Source organism: Panthera leo, chromosome A2 (genome assembly GCF_018350215.1).
Source record: "Panthera leo isolate Ple1 chromosome A2, P.leo_Ple1_pat1.1, whole genome shotgun sequence".
Lineage (NCBI taxonomy): Eukaryota > Metazoa > Chordata > Mammalia > Carnivora > Felidae > Panthera > Panthera leo.
In genome coordinates, this window is record NC_056680.1 from 145,669,329 (window position 1) to 145,691,675 (window position 22,347).

General features: G+C 45.6%; 1 long non-coding RNA gene across 1 annotated transcript in view; it reads right to left on the minus strand.

The window, feature by feature from the left end:
- LOC122211606 overlaps positions 1-12,469 on the minus strand; it is a 49,056-nt gene extending 36,587 nt beyond the window's left edge. The window contains exons 1-2 of the long non-coding RNA XR_006198737.1: positions 11,554-12,469; positions 10,381-10,453 (exon numbers count right to left, since the gene is read on the minus strand). This is a non-coding gene — a long non-coding RNA (uncharacterized LOC122211606). The remainder of the gene's footprint in view (positions 1-10,380; positions 10,454-11,553) is intronic.
- Between the last annotated feature and the right edge of the window lie 9,878 nt (positions 12,470-22,347).

Here is a 22,347-nt window from a genome sequence, read left to right on the forward strand (position 1 = left end):
TCCATATGAAATATAGCTCACATAATATTTTCCATTCAACATAGAATATGCTATATAAACATATGAAACTCTTCAGAGATCGTTTGCATCAGCACAGAATCGTAGAGGAAAACTTGTATTTAGCTCTGGGCTGCCATTAGGTTAAAAAAAAATGCCTACAGTAACTTCAGGGCGTCACTAGGCTATCCATACCAGGAATGGCAAAGGGAAAGGAGAAAGGAAGAACAGAAGAAACAGAAAAGAACCCAAAGAGGGGGGGACAAAAGGGAAAGAAGTGAAGACAGTAAAGAACACAGGAAGAAAAAAAGAATAAACAAGAAGGAGAGGAATGGCCGAAAATGGCTTGTCAGTATCCCAAGGCCATGGTGTGACAACATCACACAACACTTTCAGACGGATCCCAGACATCTTTAAGCGTTGTTTGTTTGTTTTCTTTGGTTTACTTTTGGACACAAAAGTTGCCCAGAGAGGACATACTTAACTAGGGCCTGCTCCTAGACTCCAGGTCCAGGATTAGGAGGATTCCAATGCATGAAAAGTAACACAGAAAAGTGCTGCAATCCAAAATACACTGGATTTTACCAGGAATGTCCAGGACCTGACCTGTTCCTAATTAGTAATCTTCCCAGAGTTTAGATCCCTTAACTCCAAAAGAGCACAATGATCCAAAAAGATGTAAGCAAGCAATATGTGTACTTATACAATTGCATTTCAGTGCTTTCAAACAACGAGTACCCTGCAAAAACAAGAACGAAACGCAGTAAGGAGAAGGGCGTTGCCAGTCCCTCTCGGGGTCCCACTGCCAATGTCCTCTAAAACTGCTGGGCCCTTCCTGGGGTTAAGGGGCTGGGACCATGAGACACAGAATGAGCCCAGGATAAGCCAGGACACCACCATCACCACCACTTTCCCATCCCCACCCCACACACATAGGAGCAAATGTTCTTCAGCTATGGGGAGGCATTTCTTATCTGGATAAACATTTAAAAATCTTTTTAAAGCAAATCTGTTGTTGGGATATTTCTGTTGTTTCTGCTACTACTGAAAAATATTCTGTAGCTGATATGAAAGGACTGAACAGCATACTGATTCACTAAGCCTACAAAGTCTTTGTTCCAAACTACTAGTTAGGTAGTAACAAATATAAATGGCAAAGAGCAAACTCCTATGTTCCCTTTCAGAAGAATTAAATTTGTAGCAGAAAGAATTTTAATTTTGAACCCTTTAAGGGTGGGAGAAAAACAGGATTTTTATACCTTTTGCCATGAAAATAGGAGAAGCTTATAAACACAGCAACCACAGTTAACTGTTCACAAACCAACTAAAAGGCATAATCAACTAGACCACAGATTTTAAAGATAAAGTCCAAAGAAAGCCTATGAATAGCATTCTATTTAAAAAGACTTTTCACTTGGGGTGCCTGGGTGGCTCAGTCAGTTGAGCATCCGACTCTTGATTTCAGCTCAGGTCTGATCTCAAGGCCGTGAGACGGTGCCCCGCGTGGGGCTCTGCACTCACAGTGTGAAGCCTACTTGGGATTCTCTCTCTCCCTCTCTCTGTGCCCCTCCCCCGTGTATGTGCATGCACTCTCACTCTCTCAAAAAAATAAGTGAATTTAAAAGAAGATATTTTTCACTTGTTGCTACCAAATACTTGCATCCTCGGGCAGTAATCCCTAAAATTCAAAGAGTCCTCACAAATTCCTTTGGGATAGAGCCTCTAAGAATTAGGTACCATACAATTTTGAAAAACTAAAAAAGTAGGAAAAGCTGAAGGAATACGAACAACACGAAAGACAAAGCTGAGTAAGTAAGTGTTCCTAGCACAGCAATGATTAATCTCTCTGGAAACATAAAGAAACAAAAAAGATAATCATAGATTTTTAGAAAATGGACAATACGTGCAATGAATGCATGATACATCAATACGAAAGCAGACAGCAAAACAATTGTCAGTGGCCTTGACAATGAACAGATAAGTAGCTTGGCGTAGCTGTGAACATTACAGAAAGATTCAGTACTAACAAAAATTCCCCTAGAAATAGGAAACAGGCACTCAAGGTCACAGACCACGTATAATTTTGCAAGAGAAAACCTGTGAGGTAGCGTTTTTTAATAAGCTCTTCAAGAATTAACAGAAGAATTAAGCAGGTTCCCAGAAACTCTCCTAATGAACCATCAATGAAAAAAGATGTCTTCAGAAGCAGAATGTCACCACCATGGAGATGAGAAGTGGCAAAATCTTCCAAATCGGGGTCAACAACCTTTCCAAAGTGGAGTGTTCAGGTTCAGTTTTCAGGTCTTCTACTGTAGATGGCACAAGTATGGAGAAGGGTCCCCTGAGGCTCCTCCCTGGCTTCTGAAGGAAAAAGAAGGCCGGCCACACTGCAGGCAGTCTGAAATAAGGAGTCCTGGATCCTGCTCCTGGGATTGAGCAGCAACACCCCTACACTGAGACGCCAGTCTTGAGTAACAGGTATCTTTCAGAAAGCTGAAGTATTCCTTCGAGGGTGAATAAACTCAATCACAACATTGTAGGGCCAGACACACCTTACTCCACCAAGCCCCCGTTTTCCAGATGACAGCCTATGCCACAGAGTTGGACATTCTCCCCCACGGTACCGTAGCAAGTGGGAACTAGGATCCCGTGGGAAGAACACGAAGCGCTTAGCAGAGCATCCCAAGGGGCACGTACCCACTAATCGTCCTTACAGTTACTAACACTACTCTACCTTAATACCCTTTCCACCAAACTAAATAAAATCAGCCACAGCACAAGGAGAGAACTGGCAGGGAAAGGAAGAAGAGAAACACGTGGAGACAGGATCATGAAGGAAATCCAGAGATGGGGGGCTTTGGCCGACCAGAAGTCATCCTGAGAAGCTAGATGCCTAACTAAGAAAAGAAGTGACACAAGTTGGAAGAGAGGAAACTGAAGACATGTGACAAGGGCAAAGACGATGTTGCCCGGTGCTAATGTGATTAAATACAAGAAAAACACTAAGTGTCTTAACTCCCCGAAGCACAGGAGGCTTTTAAAAGATGCTGAGGAAGGGGAAGGCGGGAGGTAACACAGCGGCACACCCCACCTCCCACTGCTGAGTGAAAACTGGTCCAAGGGCCATCCCCCCCAGCACTCCTGTCATACAGAGACTGCCAACCCCAGCCTCAAACTCTCAAGTCTAAAGAATTCAAACCAGTGTCACAGATTTAGTTCCGAAGATTATGTCACAGATGCTGAAGTCAAGAAATGACGAGCAGCAAGTCACATGTGGTCCTTTTCAAAGAAATAAACAGTATATCAAAATCTAAGGCCCTTTCCTTGAAATACAGTCTAAAATCAATTATATGGATGCTGACTCAACTTTAAGATTTAAGGTTCAATCATTTTATAAAAGCAGTTAGAAAACAGAGAATTTCAAGATAAAATTAACACCAGCAGACGTGAAAAGCAGTGAGATCTCATGGCCTCCGCCCAGATTTGTGGCCTGTGCTACACAAATGATTTGCTTCCTAATCCATAAAACACATCCAATAATAAACACTGCGTGTGCCTTCCAGGAATTTGATTTAAACAAGTTAACGATCATAAAGCAATCTAAAAAAGTAAGCACTGTATGGATCTTGGGCATAACGTTGGAAAGGCATGCGAGAGAAGTCAAATAATAGCATCTGGTGGTATCTTGAAGCATTCACTGGAAATTAAAAGGAAAACTCATTAAGTTATTTTCTAACAAAGAACCCTGTGCTATTAACTAGTCTTGACATACACACAGTTTTAGAACATTTAAAAAACTTAAAACCTTTCATTTTTACCCTGCCATCCCCTACACCTCTCCCATTTCTTTTTTATTTCCTCGCTCTCAGGTAAGATTTTTCCCTTAAAAACTCTTGCTATCCTGGGGCACCTGAGTGGCTCAGTGGCTGGGCATCCGACTTCAGCTCAAGTCATGATCTCCCAGTTCGTGGGTTCGAGCCCCGCGTCGGGCTCTGTGCTGACGGCTCGGAGCCTGGGGCCTGTTTCGGATTCTGTGTCTCCCTCTCTCTCCACCCCTCCCCTGTTCACACTCTGTCTCTGTCTCAAGAAAAAATAAACATTAAAAAAAATTTAAAAAAAAATTGCTTGCTATCCTTTCTTCTCCCATAAATTCACTCACATTAGAATGTACTGTCAATCCTCACTTCAACTCACCTCAGACTGTGAGTCCATCTGGCTCTTGGCACCTGGGAGTCTAGTTTAATATGGAATATTTGCAGAGCACAACCTGTCAGAATGCCTTAGAATCGCCACCAACCCCTCCCCAAAGCCCCTTCACTACTTTCCCCTACCACCACCACCAGCACCACAAAAATAAACACACACTCTGGGTAAGAACCGTACACGTGACCTGCAAGGGCTGCTTTATGACATCTCCTGGCTCCACGGCCGTCCTACCAGATTTTAGCCCTAAATGCTCCTCATTTACAAACTGCAGAGCCTCCGCTGTTCCCCAAAGTCCTCAAGACAGGGAATGGCCGTGCCGTGACAACTTACTCTTAATCCCCTAATGAGCATCTCCTTCCTGTAGCCGTGACTCTTCTGCTAAAGCAGTTAACTTGGAAGGATGTCCAGGTTAATGCTATCCATCTACCAAGAACCCAAACTCACAGAGTTTTAACTCGGAAAGGAGCTTTGTCTCATAAACACCATTTTATTTAGTGAGCTCCCAATTACGTAATGTGCTCCATCATATCCTGGAGCTATTATAAGTTGCTTGGTTATATTTGATAGAACATTCAGGCTTAAGAAACAGAGAACAGTGTTGTCTTTTAATAACATCGGAAATATTTCAGTGTAATTTAACTGGGGACCTTGACTGCTGGGTGAGAATACCCAATCTAAATTTGAACAGATCCAAAGATTTTGCAAAATACCTGAATTCTCATAAAATTAAATTAACCCATTTTAAACTTTTACAACTCAGTCTGCCATCCAGCAATCTTTAAAGGACACGATACTGCAGAATTCAAAGGACAGGTGCCTGCCACTTGAAAAACGAAGAAACAGGCCCAAGATTATACAACTTTACAAAAGATGATCTGATCCAGTGGTTCTCAAAATGTAGTCCCGGCCAGCAACAGCATCTCCTAGAAACTTGCAAAAACTCCAGATCGTGAGGCCCACCTTAGACCCGCTGAGTCAGAAACTCTGGGCCGGGGGTCCGACAATCTGGGTTTAACAAGCCCTGGGTGAGCCTAACGCACGCTAAGTCTGGGAACCAGTGATCCAATCCACCCACCCCAGTGAGGAGAAAAAGAAATGAAACCAGTTAACTTCCCTCAATTATTATACCAAGTTAGTGACCGACGTCACTAGGGACAGTTCTCAATAAACCTGAAATGATTCTTTAACTACACACCTGAATCCGAAGTGGTCCCACAGGATCTTCTAGACAAATACATCCATCTTGACCTACTGCAATATGAATTCTTTTATTATTGCTACATGGTTAAACACATATAAATTCTTTTATCTAGAATAATTTACATTTAATGCCTTCAAAAAAAAAAAACCCTTCATGTTACTGACCTCTACACAACTCAAATCTCACAGTCCTTTACATTTAATTGATTGCTTGGGTTAACTTTTGTTGCTGACAGGAGAGGTTAGTTTTGTCTTGTTATAGTCGTGTTTTGGTTTTGGTTTTAAGGGTCCCCAAATTTATGGGACACGTGGTTAACAGTTTTGGGGCTTCCCCCCACTACCACTGACCTCAAAGAAGCGCACACCAAATGTGTGTAAAGAGCCATGGATTAAGAGGCCAGAAATCGCTAAAGGGAAAGTTGCCCTCCCCTCCCCACTCCCCCCCCCCCCCGAAAAATACACTTCATGTTTTTATCTTGGAATGTATCACGTGATCTTTTCTAAATGATAGATTTGCATTTTCAAATGTATTTTACTTACTCTAGTATAAACTTAGTTTTCATTTGTGGAACACACAGTGGCAGAAAAATAGGAAGCTAGCCTGCGTCCTAGGCATGAGGACGAGCCTGTAACCCAGCCACACCTCACACCACGAGGAAGGGAAGTCTGAGGCACAGCCGTGACAGCAGCCTGTGCACCACCTTCGACAAGCACCAGACCACATATCGGGCTCCGTCATCAACTCCCCAATACAGCACCCACCACATGAAATGAAATCTACAATTGTGGGCCTCGGGGCTCTCGTTCTGAACAGATGTTTGATGTATATAGTACCTTTCGACATAAATATTTCAAAGCCTGGTAGTGGTTATCTGCACAACCTAAACATCTGTTTCTATTTACGTTTTTAAATATTCCCTTTGAGAAATTTATAACCTGGGTGTTAGGATTACCACAGACTGAGATTTAGAGATTTAAGAAATAAATGCTTCCGTTCCTGTTTCTCATGTTGAAGCTCTTTTCTCCATGTCATGCCATACTAGATGTATTTTCAGAGCTGTTTTCAGACTCTATTAACATACATAATTACCTTCAACTTTACAAACCAAATTTTCTAACATAGCTCAGTGCCATGAGTTTATTTCACTGAAAAAGAATCGGGGACGAGTGCAGAAGGCAATAGAAGGAACTACTTCAATCTGACTTACGCTTCCAACTCTCTCTGTATGACCTGACCACCAATCTTCTCGTGACTTTACTTCTGTGTTATCAATAAAGGATCACAAGTCCTGCTACATACCTTACAGGGAAGAAATCAAAGTCACTGAGTGAACAATAACGTCCTGGGAAAGACTGCGTTCCTTGGAAGAACCATAAATACGGTGGAGTTACTGGTACTCAGCCTCTTGTTCAGCTCTATACGTGTACCTTCTGAAGCCACATTAGAGGGGTTAACCTACTTGAACATTCATCCATTCGACAACTAATTATAAACGCTTGGTATGTGTCAGATACTGTATGAGGCACCAGGGATACAAGGGTCAGCAGGACAAACACAGTGCCTGCTTTTCACAACACATCTTAGAGAAGTAATGATTATGCTTATGGGACTTTCATTCAGTTTACAGGTCAAGGGCTCAAATCCCTTTGACTTGTAGCTACTCATAATTACAACTATTCATAATCACTCCACTCTGCTCCTAAAAAAAGGGAGATGACATGAATTACGTGGCAAGTTCCCAGGACACACAGACAAATGCTCTATAATATGAAGACCTCATACAGGTCGAAAATATCACCTAGTAAACACCTTATAATCTATGAACGAGAAGCACAGTGTTAGGCCCTAGGAAATGAATCAAGATTTTTCTTGTAAAGGCAGAATACCTTCAGCCTAAACGTTTACCTGTCAAGTCCCAGACTTAACCATAAGCGAATCCTCCGTAGCTGTGCTGTCCAATACCTTTGCCCCTAGCTAGTGGTGGCTCCTTACGCTGAAATCAACTAGCAATCAGTTCCTATGTCACACTAGCCACATTGAAACTCTTCAAGTGGCTAGTGGCTATTACTTGAAGTCATTATACATATATCAGTAAAATTCATGTCTATGGTCTCAGAAAGCTCTACGGGAGAATGCTACTCTATAAATACCCCGGTAATACTAAATCTAAAAATTACAGTGTAATGAAAAGTGATTAAGCATCTATACTCTGCTATGGCACATAAAATACGTCCATCTATAACAGAGTGCCCTTTCTTCTTTCCTAAACAAGCTGAAAAGTGAGGATGTTGAGCATCCGTCCCAGTTTACAGGAGTAACCAAGAAAATTCACGCGGTCCAGTTAGCCAACTGGGAATGAAATTCGGAAACAAGTGAAAATTGATTACATTTTGCTCCTTCGGTTCTGTTCCTTTCACAAGAACGTGTCCATAGTATTCCATATTCTCTGTTCAAGGATGTGTGCTTTGAGCCTAATAAGCTAGCAGCAGAGGAGATGAAGACATTTAAGAATGAGGATGGGTGACAGAGGCGAACACCACGTATAACGCAACACAAATTCAATTCAGACCCACACGGTAAACTTACATGCCTACTGTGTCCCAGTGATATACAAAGAATCACCATTAGCACCTTTGACAAGCTGGATTTAGTCAGAGTGTCTAACATGTAAACAAAAATACCCTGTGTTGTAAAACATGCAGCAACACAGTTACATACAGAACACAGCGGTGACACAGGGAGGGTATTTAAATGTTTTCTGAACAGAAACCAGGGGAAATTTGGAACCAGGTACTCAAGAAGCAGAGGAACAACCTGTGCAGAGCTGTGCAAATGAACCACAACTGGTTAGGCAATGCTGGAGAAAAGTGTTCTTGGTGGCTTAAGAAGGACAGGGATGACAGGAGAAGGAGAGAGATCATTTCCATGCCAGACCCATGACACTCATATTTGTGTCCGGCTTGCCTCAGTGGGTCTATAAACTTTTCTAACCCAAACTGCAAGCCACATGAAAACCAATCCCTAAAACTTGATAATATGCCTATGTCTGCTTTACAGCTAACAATACTAGACAGCAGTCATTAGTAAGAACCGAAGGGGCTTATTGTGGCTGCTCATGTAAATCCTTAGAAAATATCTGCACCTTCCAGACTCTTCACTTCACAAACGCCATGTTCAAGCCGCAAAACAAAAGCAAAACAAAAAACTCCCACAGAATCGGTCCTCTTCACGTTACTCGGATCCCTCTCTCTACACAATAAACTTCATGTAAATATTAGTAGATATTAGTAGCCTATAGGCCTTAACGAATTCACCAAGTGATTCTCCCCTATCCCCCGACAATACCAGTAAAACTTCGTACATAAAAAAATATATATAAACATACGCACATACACTCGCGGGATCGTGGGCAAACATGTAAGTATTCCTATTCACTCAAATTCATGGCCCTTAGGTCAAGGTGTTATTTCAGATGCAGCATATGCAATGGTCTAAAGCAGGAGGTCTGGAGTCAGCCTCCCTGGGTACTAATCAGGTATCATCACTGACCAACTCTTACCACTCCTCGTGAATTTCAATTTCCCAGCTGTAAAATGGGGACAATGTTTCATCAAATATCCATACCCGCGTCGCCACAGTGCAGACAGTGACCCATCTAGTGTTAATACGTGTTAACTATTTAAGCTATTTTTACTATTTCCTCCCTACAGATCGTTTCACAAACATCTATGCCATCAAGCCGGCGACCTCTGTAAGTTCTCGCCCCTCACTGTGCATCAAACACACGGAGAAAGGTTTTTTTCTAAATACTCTACCGTCCAAGCCCTATTTGGATTTGGGGTCAATCAGTCTGGGATTGGGCCACGCATAGGAGTCTTTCTCAAGTTGTTTATAACTTGCAGCCAGGATTAAGCACGACATACAGGTCTCTACGTGCCCGCAGAAAATACACACGCCGGTAAGGTCTGCTCCATCTTGGACCGAACCAGCGCACGCCGGGCCCCCGCCCGGATAGATGAGGCTCGCCTAGATGCCGTGACGACGAGCTAGAAGTGCAGTGGGATTCACACCCACGTCCGAATAAGGCTTACCGAGCATCAACTCCCACGAACCCCACCAGATGCGGCCTCGACACCCTGCACCACCGGGATCTGCCTGGGGCACACGCCCCCTCGCCCCTAGCCCCGCGGCAGGCCCTCCGGACGCGTGCGTCACCGCGCCCTCGCCTCCCGCGCCCCAGCCCCCTCCCGCCCCTGGCACGTGACTCGACACGCGCCAGCTGCACGCGGGCTCCATCAAAACAAAAACAGAGGAGGCCGGCCGGCGGGGCGGCGGGGGCGCGCGGGGGCGGCGGGGAGCGGGCGCGCCCCCGCCGCCACTGGCCGGCGCCGCGGCCGCGCCTCCGCCGCTCCGGGCGCCGCCGGCCGCGCGCCCCGGCAGGCCGGGGGCGGGAGGGCAGAGGGCGCCACCCTGTTTACAGCCCTCGCTCGTGGCCGGGGACCCCGCCCGGAAACGGTCTCCCGGGAGAGGGCCGTGAAGTGCGCACCCACCCGCGCCCGGGACGCCGGCCCGGCGGGGAAGGCGCCCGGCTCCGGCCGCCGCTCGGAATAAAACGGTCGCCTCGGCTCTGGGGCCGGGCCGGCGCGAGTCTCCGCTCCTCCGCGCTCCACCGCCCACGGCTGTTTCGTGTCCGCCCCCGGCACCACTGTGCTACGCACTTCACGCCCATCTCTCGGCTCCGGCGCTTCCGCAGACCACCCTCACGTGGCCAGGCACTCCCCCGCGACGAGGGCTGCGGACCCTCGCGCACTTCGGGTCCCTGCGCCTGCTCCCACCCCGCGGGACGTCACCCCTGTCAGACCACCGAGCCCGCACTCCGCCCGGGCGGGGGGGTGGGGGGGGGTGGCCACAAGCTGTCAAAAGCCTAGTTTTCCACATGACGAAGCTCACCCTCACCCTTAAACATCCCCACTCACCCTTCAGCCTAGCTTCGAGCTGAATCCGTATTTAAAACAGGAGGGGCGGGGTGGAACGTCTTGATTTTTCTCCCTAATTTGCAAAAAAAAAAAAAAAAAAAAAAAATTAAGACGCAGCTCTGTCCATCCACGTCGTCCCACCAAATGCAAGACTTACAAAATAGAAATGCCCACCACACACCTGCTACGCAACCAGCCCTCTGGAAGCCCGGAGACCCACCCAGCCCGCCTGCAGGAACCTGCGCCTGGGGTGGGGTGGGGTGGGAGCGAGACCGTCCGGTCCCCGAAAGTAAGAGGGAGGGAGTGGGGCAAGCGCCCCCTCGCCCCGCCCGGGAGCGCCGACCTCCCGTCCCCCAGGCCCAGAGCGATCCCAAGACACCCTCCATCCCTCCCGGCGAAAAGGAGGAGGTAGCCCCAGGCCCGAGTGCCAGGGGTGTTTTTCCCTTTCTGAACCCAGACGCCGCGTCCTCCATAAGTACCCTCCCCCTCGCCGCCTGACTTCTAGTCGACAGCAAAGGTGGGGTAGGTGGGAGAAACCAGCGAGCGCTCTCCAGATTCGGGATGTTGGTTTCCGCGGAGTGAAGAGGTGGGATCTCGAAATGGAAACAGTCTCCCCCTCCCTCCCCCCCCCCCCTCCTCCTCCTCTTCTGTTTACCTCAAGTTTGAATTTTATCTGCGCAACATTAGCTGGAATGCGGACATTGAAAACACACACACACACACACACACACACACACACACACTCTCGCTCGCTCGCTCGCTCTCTCTCTCTCTCAACCCGGCAGCGGCTCCGGAGGAGCCATGTGGCATCAAGCCACCTCAAAGGGGAAAAAAGTGCTCTTAGCAACACAAACATGGCGAAACCGCCTCGGCATTCCCGGCCAACGCCACAACCCCTACCTTCCCTCGCCCCGCTCCCGAACATCCCGGCCGTGACCTGCCGCCCCTTCCGGGGGGAGGCCAGGGGCCCCGGGGAGTCCGAGGGTGGGACCGCCGGGCGTGCGAAAGAGGAAATAACAGTCCACAGTGGAAATGTTTCTGCTGGACCATCCGACCCGTCCGCCTCGTCAGGAGCGAGGGGACGCCCCGTTCACCTCGAGAGGGCTACACGGGGAACAAAATTCCCACCCCAAAGTCCCGCTGGGCCGGCTCTCCCCACCCTCCACAACTTACCTTGGGGCGGAACGCACGCTGCCGCTAGAATCCCTTTCTCTTTCCTCCTTCCAGAGCCAGACGCGAGGAGGAAAATGATGCGCATGTATATTTGTAGAGCATATTCTTCTAGAATTTCCCTTTGATCGTCACGAGGAGCGATGGAGGCTCCGGAGACAGGTGCGGCGGTGGCCGAGGCTGCCGGCTAAAAGTTGTTCTCTCGGCGGTGGGCGGCGGGGTCCCCGGGCCGGGGCTGAGGACCCCGTCTCCCTGCCCCCCCTCCCCCCCGGCGTCGCCCACTTCTCGCTGGCTGCTGCGTGCGGCTCGGCTGCAGGGGAGGTGGCGTAGTTTCTCTTCCTCCCACCTCTTCTCACTCACTTGTTTTCGTAGCCGTGGGCTCCCCTAATGCTTTCCTCTCCACAATGTTGTTTCATTATATCATGTCCATCATGTGACACCGGAGAGGCCTCTCTATGGAAACTTAAAGGGGCTCCCACGTGACTGCAGCAGCAACAACAGCAGCAGCGGCTGGAGTGGCCGCGGCCGCAGCGTTCCTACCACCACCCACCGGGAGCCCCTCGCAGCATCCCGAAGGGGCTTCTGGCGCTGCAGGAGCCCAGATAAGGGAGCCACAGCATCCGGGAGCTGTGGCGTCTGTGCGTGCGTGTAGCCTTTGCTCGTCACATAGGAAACCGAACAGAAGGAGCGTCTTCAAATCCTTTCCTACAGTCGCAAAACCCACGCTCTGCTAAAATGACATTTCGTGGCTCCTACTTGATTTTCCCCAAGAGCAATGAGTTTTCTATCAGGTCTGATTAATTTTGTACCAAGTCAAGAAGAAAAACTGGATTCGTCTCTCTGCGAGTTCAGCCAGCTCTTGGGTAGAACAGAAATGACAAAACAATAATAACAGAAATAGAATCAGGCATTTGATACATAATTACCATCACCACCAGCTTTAAAGCTTTCTGGAATTACATTCCTCCGGTAACTGTTGATGATGCTTGCAGGAGGCTAAATGCAATGCAGTTTTTCTCTTCCGCAGCTATATTAGGGCTTTGTTGCTGACAACAGTAAAAACTTGTTTGTGTCAGGAAGTGAGGTACGTAGATGTGACCTGGAAGGTACAAACAAAACCAAAGTGGCAGTGTTTGCATTAGTTTTCTGACCACATTGTTTCAAATGGTGAGAAGCAGCTGGTTTGCTGTAAAATGCTAGTAGCGTGTGTTTTGGTAGGAAATAAAATCATCAGAAAAACATGTTTCCCTTAATCATACTGTACATGCTAGACCCTCGAAATTACACGTGTGTGTGTGTGTGTGTGTGTGTGTGTACGTATGTGTGTGTACGTGAGTATAGAGAGAAAGAAAAAGAGCAGGTGCATTTTTAGGATAGTTTCAGCCAATAATTTTGTCCTCATTTCCAGTGCATTTAACTGAAACATTTAACAAACACTCTGAAATACTTATTCAAATCCAGTGCTGTGTGGAAACTGTAACATCAGTTTTGAGTGCCCTCGGGATTACTGAATCACCACCCCTTTATGCGCTTATGCCTTAAATCCCAAATCTCTGCCTTAAAGTTTTTGTGGACCATGGAAATCCTGTGCTGTAAATCTGAGCTAAACAGCTACTTCTATGCTTTAGTTCATGCTGTTCCATTTATAAGGAAAACTCCCTGTTTCTACTGGCGGAATTACGAAAAACTTCTCAGGAAACTAAAGGGTGGGATGTAAGATCACCCGTTCTTTTGGCTTTGCCTCGACTCTCTCTCTCTTTCCACCTCATCAGTTTACCTCATCAGCCATGATGAATGATCTCCACTACATCCCTTCTAATGCCATAATATGTCCCCCAATTTTTACCTTCCTATGTAATGCCTAAATCCAACATCCCTTTCCCCTTTTGTGCCCTTGCCTCCCAGTTCAGCCCTCATGCTGCCTGGGTACTTAGCTCAGGCCTCCCCCAGTACTCCCTCCAGGTCCTCCCTCCCCTGCAGCTCTCCACCACCACCACCACCACCACCACCACCACCACCACCCCCCCCAGCTCCGTCTCCCTTCTCAACAACTCTCCCTCCTTACCTCTCTTTGACCTCCTTTATTCTCCTTCACAGCCTGGCCCTTGACTTCTCGGCCTCTTCCTTCCCTGCAATGTCCTGCCCCTACTGGGGTCTCCTTCGCACCCTTCTCTCTGGTCCCATCCCTTCTGACGCCAAACCCCAGCACTCCTCAACGGCTCGGCCTTGTCGGCTTTAGCCTGATTTTGTTCCCATGCCCCCGGGTTGGGAAACAAGTGTGTGGTGCAAAGTGGGGGCAAGAATCCCCCTCGGCGGTGGCCCCAGCCTCGCCCCCCTCTGCCCCTCCCGAGTCCCGGTTGCGGCGCTTCCTGGGCGGATGGTTGGGACTTGCTGCAGCAGCTGCGGTTCTGCTGTGTCATGCAAGAAGGAGGCGGCGGCGGCGGCGGCGGCCGGAGCTGGAGGGGGAGGAGGGGAGGAACCTGATCTCTCCGGTAGCGGAGGGCTGGAGGCAAACATCGAGCTCCCCCAGAGCCGCCCGGGAGCAGGGAGGGCACCGCTACCCCGAGGGGCCCTCCCCGCGGGGCAGATGGTAAGTGGGGCGGCGCAGGTGGTCGCCTTGGGAAGGGAGCGCGCAGGGAGGGGGGGCGGGTTAGGTGGGGAGGCGGGGAGAACTAGGAGTCACCCGGCCAAACTGAAGGAGCCCAGTGTCCAGTCGAAAAGGACCCAGGCCATAATAAGGATGACCAGCCAAACGCAGCAATAATTACCATTCTAATAACAACCCGCAGTTGACCCAGGCTACAAAGAGGAGTTGTGCATCCCGAACCCAGGACAGAGCTAGAGCAATGATTCAGGGTTTGAAAACCACCGTCCCATCAGGCTTGGCGCTTTAGGGTACATCTGAGTAGCAGAAGTCAGCATACACCATATTCCTATAGCCCGGCTGCGCTTTAAGGGTTGTCTTGCTTAAAACTAAGGAAGGGGATGGAAACCTGCCCAGCCTCACTTTAGCCACCAAAATAATGCTCTTGGCCAGGGGCCTCGGACAAACAGCCTCTGGTGCAATTAAACAATCAATAGGAAAAATAGCTTCATTCCCCCTCACCACCCTCCTTCCCCAAGCTCCTTCGACCAGGATAATGTAATCTGCATAAAATGGGGAAAGAAACCTCTGTGTTATATTCCCTCCCATCCCACTTACCCACCCCCCAGCCTCTGCCCCACACAAACTGCCACCCCACTACTCACCCCACTTTCAGACTGGGACTGATGTTGCATGAGGGGACTGCCCTAAACTCTCAACCATTTCCCCTCCAACAGGAGATTCAGAAACAGAACTGAGAGCAGTGAATGTGGGGAAAGGCTGGGCACCGACGAACATCTTTTACCTGATACAATTCTCAGGACAACTTTTTTTTTTTTTTTTTTTTTCAATTCCTTTCCATTTTGCTCCTGGAAATTTCAAAGCACTTTCTGAAATACCATTTCTTTCTTTCTTTCTTTCTTTCTTTCTTTCTTTCTTTCTTTTTTTTTTAATGTCAGTCATACATTTAGAAGTAAGGGGTTGGCGGGATTAACTGAAAGGCTAATGACAGTCTCAAAAGCACATGCTGTTGCTAGGGAACCCAAGCTCATTCTGCTCCGAACCCCTAGCATGTTCAGTGGAAATCAAACTTCTCAGGGTGTTATTAAAATGAGTGGCATTCGGTTAAAGGCGTTCTTCCTTGCGTTGTAGCATCCTGGATTATTATCGATTGCCTCACACCCACATATCTTGTTTTCCTAATTTGATTTCTGTATTTGCGTCACTGCCAGGGACATGCAGACTACACCAGTCAGGTTCACTTCCTGTTTCTCAGAACTGGTTTATATTTGGTCTCCGTGCACTGGCTGGTAAAACATTATCAAACTGAAAACTCTTGGAAAGAAATCTCTGCTTTCTGTGAAAACAAATTATCCCAATTAAATTCTAATTCCCACGGAAAACGTCATCATTTGAGGAATAAATTAGACTGCCAGTTGCCATTTGAGAAAACCATTCTTGAGATGAAAGGCTTACAAAAATCCATCACCTTTATTTCTTTTACCCAGAATCCTCATTCCTCAGCATTAGAACTAAAACAAACTCAAGTAGAGAGTAGATTTAAGTATGATATTTCTAGGGGCGCCTGGGTGGCGCAGTCGGTTGAGCGTCCGACTTCAGCCAGGTCACGATCTCGCGGTCCGTGAGTTCGAGCCCCGCGTCGGGCTCTGGGCTGATGGCTCGGAGCCTGGAGCCTGTTTCCGATTCTGTGTCTCCCTCTCTCACTGCCCCTCCCCCGTTCATGCTCTGTCTCTCTCTGTCCCAAAAATAAATAAAAAACGTTGAAAAAAAAAATTAAAAAAAAAAAAGTATGATATTTCTAAAATGAAGCTCAAAAAATACACATTGAAGCTGGGGAGATCATTTAGACTAAATAAGGCATGAAATTGAATGGAATCCGGGCCCCGGGAGCACAAATAAGGTTGGGTTAGCATTGGGGCGCTCAGAGAACAGAGTGTGATTACAGGGCTACCCTGCAAATAGGAACCCGTTACTTTCTGTACTAATTGTCTCTTTTACCAATTCCCCCTGGACAGGACGGGGGAATTCTTTTTTAAGGTCCTTCCTTTTTACGACAAGAATACTACAAAGGCGATATCATAAAAATACACACTGTGTAAATAGGGGGGTTCTGGTGTGGATGATTCGTTTAGATGGAAAATAAAAGGGTGCTTAGAGGAAATATCAGGCAACTGGAAGTCAGGAAGTTTGCCCCTACCCCTCCTTTAGACTGGCTGACCTTGGGCAAGCCACTCTAGGTCTCCTAGCGTTGGTTTCCTCACAGAAGCTTAAGGAAAGTGCTAGACTAAAGATCTCTAAGCTTCCTTCCGTTTGCAAAGTTCTGTGATTATATTGAAGTCACTACATAAAAATTTCAATTTTAGCTGGATTTTGCAATGTTAAATTTTAACTCTGGAACTTGAACGCCTATCCATAGAGACCCTGGGGGAAGGGACAATGGGATGTGATTTGCTGTTGATACATTATTTTTTAGTGTTACCAGACAACCAAAATAAAACCAACCTTACTCCTGATGTACTTACTCTCTGCTTCCTTGGTGGTGTTGTAGAAGCAACAGGATAAGAGGTAGAAAGGATATAAAAGTGTATGGAAAGACCTTTTGGTCATTTTAGATTTAGTTAACCCAAGTACTTTGATGAACAAAACCGTGGAGTGATGAGGAAGAGCTAAACAAGAAATAAATAGTCAACTGAATCCTCATGGCGCTAATAATCTATTTGTCTATATTTTAATTAATGATAGGAAAAAATACACCTATCCCAGGTTTTCAAATTTTTCCGATTGAAGATGTAGCAAGAAGAAGGGTGAGATTTGTGCCACAGAGAAAAGACCTGACTCTGAAACCTAGCTCTGCCACTTTAATTCATTCATGGTTGCGTGCCTGCTGTGTGCCAGGTACTGTGTTAAGCACTGGGAGTACACAGATGAATAGCACAGCCTGTTCTAAAGGACTTATAGTGTAACAAGGAGACAGATGAGGACACGGTTGATCACACAACAGTGAGATAACATCACCAGGGAGCTTATTAGAGGGGTACCTAGCCCTGACAGAACTTACGAGAGAAGATGAGTTTGGAAGCAAGTTTGGAAGGATAAACAGAAGTATCCAGACAAGTGGACAAGTTAAAGAGAAATGTTTTCCAGGCAGAGAACGTACTCTGTGTAGAGTCCTGGTAAAAGTTGTTGGGGTGCCTGGGTGACTCAGTCGGTTAGGCAATGACTTCAGATCAGGTCATGATCTCCTGGTTTGTGAGTTCGAGCCCTGTGTGGGGCTCTGTGCTGACAGCTCAGAGCCTGGAGCCTGCTTCCAATTCTGTGTCTCCCTCTCTCTCTGTTCCTCCCTTACTCACACTCTGTCTCTCTCACTCTCTCTCTCTCAAAAATAAATAAACATTAAAAAAAAATTTTTTTTTAAAGTTGTGCACAGAGAGTTGAAGGTGAAAGGCAGTGCCCAGCAAATAGTAGATTCTCAGTAAATGCATTGTATGAATGCTTGGCAGAGGTTCTAAAGGACATACCCAGAAAGATCAGCAAGGTCTTGTACTGGGAAAAGTCTTTTATTTCTTCCTAAGAGGTTTCAACTTATCCCAAGGCCCACGGAGAGACATTGAGGAGATCAAGGAGCACGCTGAGGGGATCAAGATTGTCCACTTTAGAAATTCTCCAGTTTGGAGAATTTATTAGTGTGATTAACACCGTGAGCAGAGAGACTACTTAGGCGGTTGTTTTAGTATTACAGGAAAGAAATGAGAAACATCAAAATATAGGGGGCAAGAATGGAAATGGAGAGAAGGGAAGGATTTGAGGACTATCAAAGACATAGAACCAACTGAATTTTATTATTGATTATGTTTGCAAGATCAAGGAATAGGAGATTTATGGCTTAGGTAAATGGGAGGATCATGGTCCCATTTGCTAAGTTGGAGACTTCAGGAAGAACAAACACTAAGTGGAGAAGGGAAGGTAAGGAGTTTGATTTTAAACATGTTGTGTTTGAAATGTCCACAAGATATCAAAGTGAAGCTATTATGTAATTGAACAGGAGAGTCTAGAACATAATTCTATTATGTAATTGAACAGGAGAGTCTAGAACCCAGGAGAGAGAGCTACACTGGGGACATCAGAATAAGTGATAGCTCATGGAAGTAGATAAAACCCGCAAAAGAAAAGGTACAGAGTAAGAGGAAAAGAGGACCTACTCTGGAACCCTAAGAAAATGCCAGCATTTCAAAGGTGGGGCAAAGAAAAAGTAAGGAAACAAAGATACAGGGGAAGAACATCCATAAAGGTTAGAAGGACCAGAAACAAATCATTTCAGAGGAGCCAAGGGAGGAAATGTCAACAGTATTAAACGCTAGAGAAAGGTCAAGAAAAATGAGGACTTGGATTTCAGAACAAGGAGGTCATTGTGTTTGGCAAGAAGGAATTTTTTGGGATAGAGGGGGGATAGCAACAGATTGCATGGGATTGAGGAGAGGATGGGGGTAGAGGAAATAGGTAGAAGTGGTTGTTTGGGATAAGAAAGAGGCCAGGGCAAGTAGAGAAGGAAAATAGAGGTATTGGGAAAAGAGTGAAATCATGGTACAAAACAGATGAACATAAAGGAAGGGAAGCAAAAATAATATAAAAACAGGGAGGGGGACAAAACAGAAGAGACTCTTAAATATGGAGAACAAACAGAGGGTTACAGGAGGGGCTGTGAGAGGGGGGATGGGCTAAATGGGGAAGGGGCACTAAGGAATCCACTCCCGAAATCATTGCTGCATCATATGCTAACTAACTTGGATGTAAATTTTAAAAATTAATTTAAAATTTAAAAAAGGAGTGAAATCGTGGTCTGTGAGGTAGAGGCTGCATAAAGAAATAAGGAAATAATACAGTAATACTCAATTCTTCATTCTTGCAGCCTTCTCCTCCAAACTAAGTGTCATCACCATGCACCGGTTCCTCAAGCCAAAAAAACACGTAGCTACTTGTGGTTCTTCTCTTTTCCTCAGTTCTCATATCCAGTCCATGAAGAATGTGGGTCAACTCTACCTCCAAAACATTTCCAAAATCAGTCTCATTCTACCTCCACTGTCACCACCTGTCAAATGTCATCTTCCGGTCTCGTATAATAGCATTCTAATTGGTTTTCCTGCTTCTACTCTTATCCCTGTTCCTCACAGCTAAAGTGACATAAATCATGTCATATCACTTCTCGTCTTAGAATCCTTCCATGTCTTCTGATTGCACTTGGAATCTAGTCCAGACTCCTTTGCTGGCCTGCAAAGCCTTAGGCAGCATTCCAGACTACCTCTTCAACCTCCTCTCCCACCACTCCCCCCCTGACTTCAATCGCGATGACCTTTTTTCTACTCCTTTTCCTAGAACACTCTTTTGGTCGTGCCAATCTGTTTAAATATCACCTCCTCAAAGAGGCCCTGCCTGACCACCCCGATGAAAGTATCCTTCTCTGTCCACCTTCCCAATCATCCTTTGTATTTATTTCGTAGGGGCAAAACTTTATCACTATTGGGGTTTTTGTTTATTTGTTTGTTTCTTTGTTTTTGCTTATAGCTGATAACCCCTTTGAAATGTAATGCCCGTGGAGATTCCTGGCATTTCATAGGCACTCAGAAATGTTCATAGGATGTTTATAGAAAGGAAAAGAGAGGATCAATAATTATTAGAAATTAAAGGCATCAAGGATCCGAGCCTCGTGTGGTTGAGGAATGACCCACCAGTGATGACGGATTACTATGCTTTTAAGATTCCAGAAGTCGACAACTTTCTAGCTGTGTGATCCTGGACATTCACAGTCTCTGAACTTCACTTTGTGGTTTATAATAACACGTGCCTCACAGGGCTGTTAGTAAAATTAAATGAAGTAAAACAGGTATGCATGTAAGACTGTCTTGTCCAGCTACTTTCAGGAAGTCAGGACTTCTGCAAATCAATTCATGACCTCTACATGTGAGCTCTTCATATGCGCTCCCCATAATGGACCTTATACTCCACCAGTTACTTATTATTAAAAACAAATTGCCTGAAGTGTGGCTTTTAAAAAACACTAGGATACCTGAAAGAACGTAGAAATCAGATTAGTTAAGAAGAACTCAAAGCACTCCTATCAATCAATAAGAAAATATCTTTGGATGTTGGAAAACTGGGTAAAAGGATGACAAATCAAGGAATGTTCTCCCTTAACAAGAGGTATGCAAATTATAACTGCAGTGAGGTGCATTTTTTACATATCAGGATGACACAAATCAAAATGTTTAATAGTATACTTGGCCGGGATTGGAAGCAGGCACTCGTTTACAGTACCATGTCTGTGGAGAGCCACCTGGCAGTATTTATCAAATTCTTAAATGTACAAAGCCTTTGACCTAGATATTCCACTTTTCTGTATTTGCCCAGTAGATTTACTCACACATACCTTGAAGGGTATCTCTTGTAGGATCTTCACTGGAGCATTAATTACCATAGTTAAAGACTGGAAATTGCTTACATGTCCATCGACAGAGAAGTGGTTAAGGAGGGGCTCCTGGGTGGCTCAGTTGGTCGAACATCCGACTCTTGATTTCAGCTCATATCATGATCTCAGGGTCATGGGATTGAGCCCCATGTCGGGTTCCATGCTCTTCCTCTTCCTCTGCCCCTTACCCCCTTCCCCTGCTCTCTCTCTCTCTCTTTCTCTCTCTCTCTCTCTCCCTCAAATAAATAAATAGATAAATAAATAAGAGAGAAAAGTGGTTAAGTAAATCATGGTACATTATATAAGTGAGTGGTAGGTAGCTGTTAAAAATTGTGAGGTAGTTCTAGGTAGACTGATGTCAAAAGATCATATATATATATGTATATATATGATGTATGTATTTTTTTTTTTGCCTGAAAGACATTATCTGTGAGAAGATAAAATAGAGCAGGACAAGAGCGATGTGGAGAGACCAGCTGGGGATATATTATTTCAGATTCATGTGAGACATTATGGTTTCTCAGACTATAGTGGCAACATTCACAGGAAGAAAAATGACCAGAGTCGAGAGTTATTTTAAAGAATTTGATGATTGAAGGGAAATGGGGGGGGGGGGTTGTGGGGAGGGAGGTAGTGTCTTTCCAAGATCTGGTGCATGAGCAGAGGTGTCATTTTCCAAGATAGAAAGGAAACACAAGAATCTTGGTGTGGTAACAAAACTATAGGGGAAGACCAAAGTTCTGTGTGAGTAGAGACGTCTACTGCAGACTTGTGATATGGGTCCAAAGCTCAGGAGAGCTGCTAGGGTTGGATTTATAAATTGGGGAGAAGACTGACTAGGGATGATAGATAGAATTAAAAAAAAAAATAGACCCAGAACTAAATTCTGGTCATTTAAAGATTGGACAGAAAGAAAGAGATGGCAATAGAGCTTGAAAATCAGAAACCAGAAAAATAAAACCAGGAGACTATAGGACCAAAGAAACTAAGAGAATAATATGTTAAGGGTGATCAACTCACATTAAATGCTGCCAAAAGGTCCAGAAAGATCACTCTCACTTGTTTCTCTCCTAAATCCTTGTCCTGTGCCTCACACATAATAAATGACCAATAAACTTTTGTTACATTGAAAAAAGAGAGAGACAAGGTTACAGGAAGAGAGAGAAAAAAGCAGAGATACGGAAAGATAATAGAATGTATCCTTGGGTCTCAAAAATTAAATAAATAAGACATATTCCCTTAAACATTACTGCAAACCAAACTTGATCTCAGAAAAATTAAGGAAGTTCTCTTCCCTCGGTTTTGCTCTTGAGCCATCACATCGATTGAGCTCTCAGAGTGCCATGTTGTTGTGATGTTAAGTGCCTCCTAAAAACATTCTGATAAGTAATATTCACCTGTGTCTGGTCATTCTGAGTCATTTTTGTCTTTATTTAGGTCCTGGGTGATGACAAAAAGAGCAATTTGCTTTTCCTCGTCTATCTGACCCCATCATACCACCTTGAATCAGTTGATGGAGTCTGGAGAATCCATTTCGGTGCCACTACAGTTCTGTAATACACTGTAACCACTCACAAGGATACCCAGCCCCAGTTTTCCATCAAAGAGAAAGATGACTTTTAGCAGGAAGAGATATATCACCTCTTAGAGAAACCACCAGCTTCTCGGTCTGTTATCATTCCTACAGAAAGGTGCTACCGTTGTCAAGAGAGGCTGTAGGGATACCAAAGGA